The sequence below is a fragment of the Xenopus laevis genome, chromosome 9_10S (assembly GCF_017654675.1).
Source record: "Xenopus laevis strain J_2021 chromosome 9_10S, Xenopus_laevis_v10.1, whole genome shotgun sequence".
In the NCBI taxonomy this organism is placed as follows: Eukaryota; Metazoa; Chordata; class Amphibia; order Anura; family Pipidae; genus Xenopus; species Xenopus laevis.
The window spans coordinates 106,992,385-107,001,058 of NC_054388.1; positions in this window are offsets into that span (position 1 = coordinate 106,992,385).

Genomic DNA, 8,674 nt, shown 5'->3' on the forward strand with positions numbered 1-8,674 from the left:
ATTCTCCTAGTATCTTTTCTTTACATACTATAATCTATTATTCCATGTATTAAATCACTTAGTTCTCATAGAAATAGGGAATGGTCATGAAATAGGCCAAATGTGTAGCAGCATGAGGGGCCACTGACACCTGGGGCCACCGGGACTTTTCCTGGTATCCCTGTGGGCCAGTCTGACCTTGTGACTCAGCCTCTAAATATAACCGGTGACAAAAAATCCATTCATTTAAAATTGAGGTGTCCAATTGTGGGTAACGCAATGCGAAGAGCAGCGACGTAACTATATATTACTGGGCCCCACAGCAAATTATTTTTCAGGCCTTCAAAATGTCTATAAGTTGACCTGGTTTACAATTAATTATTTTTATATAAAAAAATATTTTATATAAATTAGGGCCTCATGGATCCCCTATAACACCTGGGCCCCCTGCAGGGTCTGCTTCCTCTGTAGTTTTATCCCTGCCCCTACCCCACCAGGGCTACTCACCCCATTGCAGTGTCGGACTGGCCCACCGGGATACCAGGGAAACTCCAAGTGGGTCCAGCTGTCAGGGGGCCCTTGTGCTGCTAAAGATTTGGCCTATTTCATGGCCATTTCCTATTTCTTTGAGAACAAAGAGGCTAAATAGATGGGATGATAGATTATAGTATGTAAAGAATAGAGACTAGGAGAATAGAGGTCGAGTGGGGAGAAGAAGAATAATAGTACTGAGAGTGGGACCCTGGTCTATGGTTCTTTGGTGGGCCCCTGGTCTAAGGTTTTTTGGGTAGGCCCCTGGTGTCCCAGTCTGATACTGCCCCATTGTCAGAAACGTGGCCGATGTATACGCACCTGCTGCCTAGGGCCCAATAGGATTTCTCTGTCAGTGATCTTTCCTAGGATCCACAAATGTGCATTTTAGAAATACTTTTTATATTTTTTGTTCACATTGAGCTAGTAGAGAAGAGTGATAGTTATCTAATAGTCATTTTCCTTTTTAGTTTCTTTGTAAACTTTCATAAAGTCCCTTTCTCTCCCCTCCCCCCCCCCCCCCGCAGTTCATGTTACAGTTCCCAGAAACAGATGCTCTTGCTTTTAGCACATATTTGTCTATGAAAATTGTCTGCCATATGCTTTCTTAAAGGGACGCTCTTAACTCTGTTGTGTCTTCGGAGGAGTGGGACCAGCCTTGTGCATTTGCCTATAAAAGGCAGGGGTTGTACACAAATTTCAACACAGAAGGCCTCCCCTATGTCTTGTACTTTACCTGCTTCTATTTTTCCAAGCTTTTCTACTAATTGTCCAACTTTTTCTCCATGATATCAGCAAATTAGTTAACCCTTTCCCTGTTGACAAAGGATAACATCTCATGTCACCTTGATAAAAAAAAAAACTTAGTCTGCCAAATCCCACTTATTGTAATTGTACCCCCCTACTATTAATTATAAGGATATTAGAAGTCACTGAGAAGTTCTGTGTCCATATATAGGCACAAGGCTGCAGGCTGAGTTATACAGAGATCTCTGAGTATCACTCATGTATTATAAGGGATAATGTATCCCCTATTGTAAATGATGAGGATATTAGAAGTCACTGAGGGGTTGTTCTGTGACCATATAAAGGCACAAGGCTGCAGGCTGAGTTATACAGGGAAATCTGAGTATCACTCGTGTATTAAAAGGGATAACGTACCCCCTACTGTAAATGATAAGGATTTTAGAAGTCACTGAGGGGTTCTGTGACCATATAAAGGCACAAGGCTGCAGGCTGAGATATACAGGGAACTCTGAGTATCACTCATGTATTATAAGGGATAATGTACCCACTACTGTAAATGATAAGGATATTAGAAGTCACTGAGGGGTTGTTCTGTGACCATATAAAGGCACAATGCTGCAGGCTGAGTTATACAGGGAAGTCTGAGTATCACTTATGTATTAAAAGGGATAATGTACCTCCTACTATCAATAACAAGGATATTAGAAGTCAATGAGGGGTTTGGTGACCATATAAAGGCACAAGGCTGCAGGTTGAGTTGTTGTAATAAATAAGACTCACCCTGGTGGTCCAGTGGTGCGGCGGGGACGCCCGCCGCGCCATCGGCGTGGACGCCCGCAGTGCCGCTCCGTGCCCGGTGCCATCTTGTCTCCTTAAGGCGCACGTGCGCGCGCCTCTGTGTTCTTTATAGGCGCAGGCGCTCTGGCATGATCACGCCAGCACGCAATGGCGCCAAATTTGAATGTACAAAGGCCCAGTTTTAACTACAGGACCTTGCCCGTGATAGGATTGTTATCCTGTTGCTTCCTGAGCCTTGTGCTTTCTGTCCCTGAATCTATATCCTGGTTTGATTGTCTGTGTTTGACCCTGCCTGTATCCTGACTATTCTGAACTCTGAATCCTGACCCAGCCTGAACTTTGACTTCTCTCTTGCCTGATCCCATCTGTCTGTTGATACCCGGTTTTGACCCTTGCCTGCCTGACTATTCTGATATCCGCCTGCCTCGACCCAGCCTGTCTGACCATCCGCTTGCCTTGTCCTTTTGTACCGTGACCTTCGGACCAAAAAGACTTTGCTAAACTGCCGTGCCCCTTCGCCAGCCAGAACATCTCGCCTTGTACCCCTCGTTAAGTCCAGGTGGCACCCAAGTAAGCTGAGGGCTCCTCCCGAAGCCGAGCGGTGGTCACACTACTGGTGAAGCCGAGCCGAGACCAGGGTACTTGGCACTTGTTCTGGTATTGGGTGCCAGCCGTGACAGTTGTACAGGGAACTCTGAGTATCACTTATGTATTATAAGGTATAATGTACCCCCTACTGTAAATGATAAGGATATTAGAAGTCACTGAGGGGTTGTTCTGTGACCATATAAAGGCACAAGGCTGCAGGCTGAGTTATACAGGGAACTCTGAGTATCACTCGTGTATTATAAGGGATAATGTACCCCCTACTGTAAATGATAAGGATATTAGAAGTCACTGAGGGGTTCTGTGACCATATAAAGGCACAAGGCTGCAGGCTGAGTTATACAGGGAACTCTGAGTATCACTTATGTATTATAAGGTATAATGTACCCCCTACTGTAAATTATAAGGATATTAGAAGTCACCATAATTAGATTGCAGGCTATTGTAAAAGAGAAGGATAGTGGCAAATGTGATATGGCTTTCCCATTTCATCAGCAGTCTACACAATATAAATTTCCTCTTTTTTTCCCCTTATTGTTCCTTCTTTATGAAGTTTCTGTTTTCATATTTTACTTTCTGCTTTGTCTCCTTCACGTGATTCCCCTTTCGGCTTCTGCTCTCTTGTGTTTCCATTGTATATTTGTTGTCACCTCATGTTTTATTTGCTACTCCTGGGGTTTTCCCTCAATGTCTTTTAGCATTATGTATCCTTCCTGCATCTTCAGCCAAATTGTAACCTGCCTAACATCTGACCAAGCTTCTTCCTGTGTCTTTCTGTATGGGGGAGATGTGTGTTCTACCAGAGTTTGTGTATTTGGGAGGATAGTTGCAAGAGGAGTGTGTCCATGGGCAAAATACTCTTCAGACCTAAATAAGATCAAAACCTTTGTACAGGTCTCTTGATTACAGTGAAACCTCAATTTTACATCCCCTGACTTTAAGTTTTCCCTCATAATTCATTGTTGTCTATATTATGCATAATACATTTCCTCGATTTTAAATTTTCCTGAATTTTACACCATTTGTTTCTGGTCCCCTGAAATTTTTTTAAATGGTTCTACTGTATTTAACAGTCACATAGCAGCCATCTGTGGTGTATGATGCTGGGAAATGCTTTAAAACGTTTAAAGGATGAGGAAACGTTAACTGTATTGGCATTTGCCAATATATTAAGCACCCCTCTAATGAGCCAAAACTCAATCTTTTTGTCCCAGGCTAGAGCAACCCTTCTATGAACGCTGCACCAACCTAGAGCACTTGACTAGGGAGCACAGGGCTGCATTTTCTTCCAGGTATCAGCTTTGGAGTAGATTCTTGTACAATACACTTATGGAGTCATATGATGATAGGTGCAAAGTCCGAAAAAGGTCCATAGAAACTAGGGTTGCCACCAGGCTGGTATTTTATTGGCCTAGCCGGTAAAACACCTGCCAAGGCCGGGGACAAATTTACCAGCAATGTAGCTGCCATTAAATTTGTAATGCCCTTGGCCTGCTCCTGATCTGCCCAAATGTTACCTTATTTGTATGCGGAGCCACTCATAAATCCTCTTTTCTGCTGACGTGTAGTCATAACCACCCACCTTTTACAGCATAACCCCACTACTTTTACTTTGGCGCCCCCGTCCTATTTTGTGCCCCCCCACCTGGCTGTAAAGAAATTTTCATAAAGGTGGCAACCCCAAAAGAAACCAATCAACAGGAATCATTTACTGGTCATTTGTTTTAAAGTAGGCCGTGTTTAGGAAGTGTGGGGCATGGTGCAAAGAGCAAAATATGTGTACAGTGCGATATTTTTGCACTCTTCGCCCATCCCTGAGCTTTGCATTCATAGGCGCAGGTCTTTGCAATGAATACATCACTGTCTGTATTTATGAGGACCACCCTGGGGTGGAACATGGGCATTTTCCAGACCCACAATCTAGGGAGCACCAGTAGGCGCAAGACGCAGTGTTTGCTTTTTATCGAAGAGGTGCACCAGCCTAGGGCAGATGGTTACCATTTTGGCTCACTGGCAGGCATGTCTGGACTGGGAGTCGAAATAGGCCCTGGCATAAAAGACAAAACTCTACAGATTGCCAGTCTGGCACTGCTACAAGGGGAGGGAAAGTGGAAGCAATCCAGGCTACAAAGCAAAAAATAATACGTTTAAATACAATGGAAGTGCAACTGATTTATCCTATTAATCAATGCACATTCCCTGGTCCCCGTCTCACAAATAATTCAATATAAATGCAAGTACATGTGTGTATAAAGACAAGGGTTTTTAGTTACTAGGTTATGATCATAAAATTGGTAAGCCACCATACCACGTCAAGGTAAACCCCAACGGTGGTCCCTAACTGTTTACCTCTGGTCAATAATATAAAAGCAGTAGTCCTTGGGATCAGTGTCTCCTGACCTTGAGTTTGGTTTTAATCAGAGGGCTAGATCCTCCCACTAGCTGCTGCGGATTTTAAAGTGAGAGATTGCCCAAACCAACACCCATTTTTAAACGTATGGGACCAACAGATACCAACAATATTCCCCCACCCCAGAGATCAAGCCTTTTAATGCATTTTAAATTGCGTTTATCATACGGTGAGGCTTTAATGCATCCTCTAAAAGCAATTTAAACAGAACACCCCCTTGCCATATCCCTTAACAGTGTAGCAGTATCCTTTTTTAATGTATACAGATACCTTCCTTTTTTAAAAAGGTTGCTTCCTGTGCCGACAGACCAAGCAACATTTTTACTCTACCCATCAGTCTCCAGCCAAGGAAATAAAGTCCAAAGGAAGTGAAATGAGCCAGAGTGACGTTTATCCCTAAATGTAGCACAGTAAGCTCTTTGGCCTAGGTGCTCACTCATGTCATCAGCTGTCAGACACCGTCAGCAAGAAAACAGAAACGCCACATTACCAGGCACCAAATGAGGCTGCTCAGAGATATTTTGGAGATAATTCCAAGTGGTCGTATTTATAGTAATCTCTTTGGCTTGAACCTGATAACTTTGCTAGCACTGTTTTGAGCTGCATATTTGTACTGGGCACTGGGAAATCCAAGGTTCAGCACTTTCTCTAATCTTCCATGCCACATTAGTGAAAGCCTGAATGTTTTCCCTAGGACTAAAGATTATTTTTATTTTATTTATAGCACTAATATATGCTTAACAGTGCTTTACAGAATATATATCATCATTCTCCTCAGTCCCAGCCATGGGCATTGCCATGCCAAGTGTAAGAAGGATGCCCCAGTCTTTTGGCATCTTGGGCACCTAGCTCCAGATTGCTGACCCATTTTTGTAGGGGTGATATATAATTGGTGGAAACATTTGTACTACATTTGCTTGTTTCGTAGGGAGATACGATCACTATAGAGGACCTCAGTGGCCTCATCCCATTGTTCCTTGCTCACAGTTGGGAGTGATTGTTGCCAGCATCGTTGGGCCCTTGTAAAGGGTGGGGAGCTGTATCCATAAGTGCCCGGTGCAGCCTGGATATCACATTTTTATGCTCAGGGTCATGCAGAACTAGTTTCACAGGAGGGGTAGCATAGAAACTTGGAACTATTTAATAAAAATCCGGGACTGCGGACCGAGTTGTCAAAATCGGGACCAAAGAAAATGGGACAGAAAACCTGAAGGGGGAGGCAGTATTGTGGGTGGCTTAGTGGACAAAGCTGCACCTGTTTATTCTAGTAAGAAATAGTAAGGGAAAGGTAACGCTATAATGACATTGAAATGTTTATCTGTGCATACTTCATCATGGAAATTATAGTTATATATTCAGATATTCTAGCACTGACGGGAGTGGCACTCCACTGATGAAAGTGAATATCTTATTGCAAGCTAAACTGGGTCGGAAATCATTTAATCATTTAAACAAGTAATAAAACCTTTTACAGTTTCTGATCATTTTATATTGTCCACAAATGATCTCTCTTTAAAGACATGCTAGACAAAAGACAACCCAAGAAAATCTTCCAGCGAGAATCCTATCCACCCGCGGCAGGTTAAGCTTTTCAGCAGAGATGGTAATAGTCAAATATGATTTGCTTACAAGCTGAGGTGCGATGGATTCAGAGGCTTAAGGTGGCCATAGACTCAAAGATCCGCTCAGGGAAAGATCCGCCAAACGAGCGGATCTTTCCCCGATATGCCACTAACTGCATGGCTATATCGGGGGTAATTCGAACGTTCGGCCGTATGGCCGAACGATCGAATTACGTTGCGCCAAGGGGCTCCGACGGGTCGGTCGGGTAAAAATCCAACCTTCCCGATCGATATCGTGGCCAGATATCGATCGGGAAGACCCGTCGGAAGCCCCCATACACGGGCAGATAAGCTGTCAAATCGGTCCAAACGACCAATATCAGCAGCTTTATCTGCCCGTGTATGGCCAACTTTAAAAGAGAACTAAACCCTAAAAATGCACAGACGCCCATCTTGAGAAATTCCAACTTTCAACAGTTTTTAGATATTCCTGACTACCACTATTGGCCCCATATGGGAGTGAAATGGTTGTCCGATCTAATAGTTGAGGAGAACTTCCGTCAATTCAAAGTAGGGAACCAAAACATTTAATTTTTTAGATACCTGCAGTTATGTCATGCGTTTAAGGCGCAGTTTGGTTCCCTCAAACTGGAGATGTGCAAAGCTGCATGGGAAGCTAGACTATGGGAACCCACACAGCTGATAAGCTTCTTTCCCAACTATATAAATTGCTTGCACAGGCTACGCCTACCCCTTTGCTAAAGCTAAAATTAAATGGAATAATTTTGTTAGCACGCTTAATGATGAACATTGGGAGGAAGCAACTGATCCCATTTACGATTTTTTGATTGCGACAGAGATCGATTTATACAATTTAAATTTATCCACCAAGTGTCTATCACACCATGTAAACTGAAAATTATGGGGAGATTACCCAATTAGGGTAGAGATTATGGGGAGATTACCCGCGTTAGGTCTTCATGTCCTAATAAATTTTTCTACTTTTTAAATTTGCCTCTTTATTTTTGGAGACCCTCACACTCTTTGGATACAGTGTTTTTGGTTTTTGCACCTTGGGACTGAGGTGAACTGTGAGTGTTTTCTCCTTATTATTTTTTCTATTATATATTTTTGTATCTTTACTTATCTAATATTTATTTGTTGAGTGGTACCATAGATATTTTTTGTTATGTGGCAGTAGCACAAACCAAAGTATTTTCAGTTAATTACTAATCAGCCTTATATTGTGACATTTCTATTCTATGTGTACTGTATATTGTGAGTGGCTCCCTAAACTCAGTAAGTGACAGCAGCACAGAGCATGTGCAGTGAATCAGCAGAAAAGAAGATGGGGAGCTACTGGGGCATCTTTGGAGACACAGATCTTTACTGCTAAACTGCTGTGGTTGCCTTGGGCTGGTACAGAAGCACAAACATAATTTTTTATTATTATTAACCCAGCAGCCACACAGTGATTTATATGAGAGACTTGAAGATAAAAAACCACAATGACAGTACAATTGGCTCCGCACAGCAATAGATATGTGGCTGTTGTGTCATCGACCCTCATCTGTAAGCTGGAAAGTAGCAGAAGATTAACTAATTAAACAAAATAATGTAGGCCAACTGAATATAGAATTAACAGTGAACTATATTGGTGTGGGGACTGGCCCAAAATACACTAGAAATTCTTTGGTGAGTGAATGTGTCCCACTGACCTTTATGGGTCACGCTCGGCTCTAGGGAGGTGGGAAACAATGGCTTTAATGACACACCTTTATAAATTCTGCCGCTATTTCCGTGTTCATCTCCTGACACATTTCTAGTGTTTGTCAAACCACATTCTAGAATCTGAACTCAGCGCCTGAAGCCAACTTTCTCGTTACAAGACCCAACAGGTTCCTCACTCTGCTGGACAAGTTCCATTCCATTCATAATGTAGGTAGTGCCCAATAAACTAAGGAGTTTGTACTAAGCTGCTTGCAATGTCTTTGCTCCCCCCTCCCCACATTATTAACCCTTTATCATTCTGGTTCTTAAC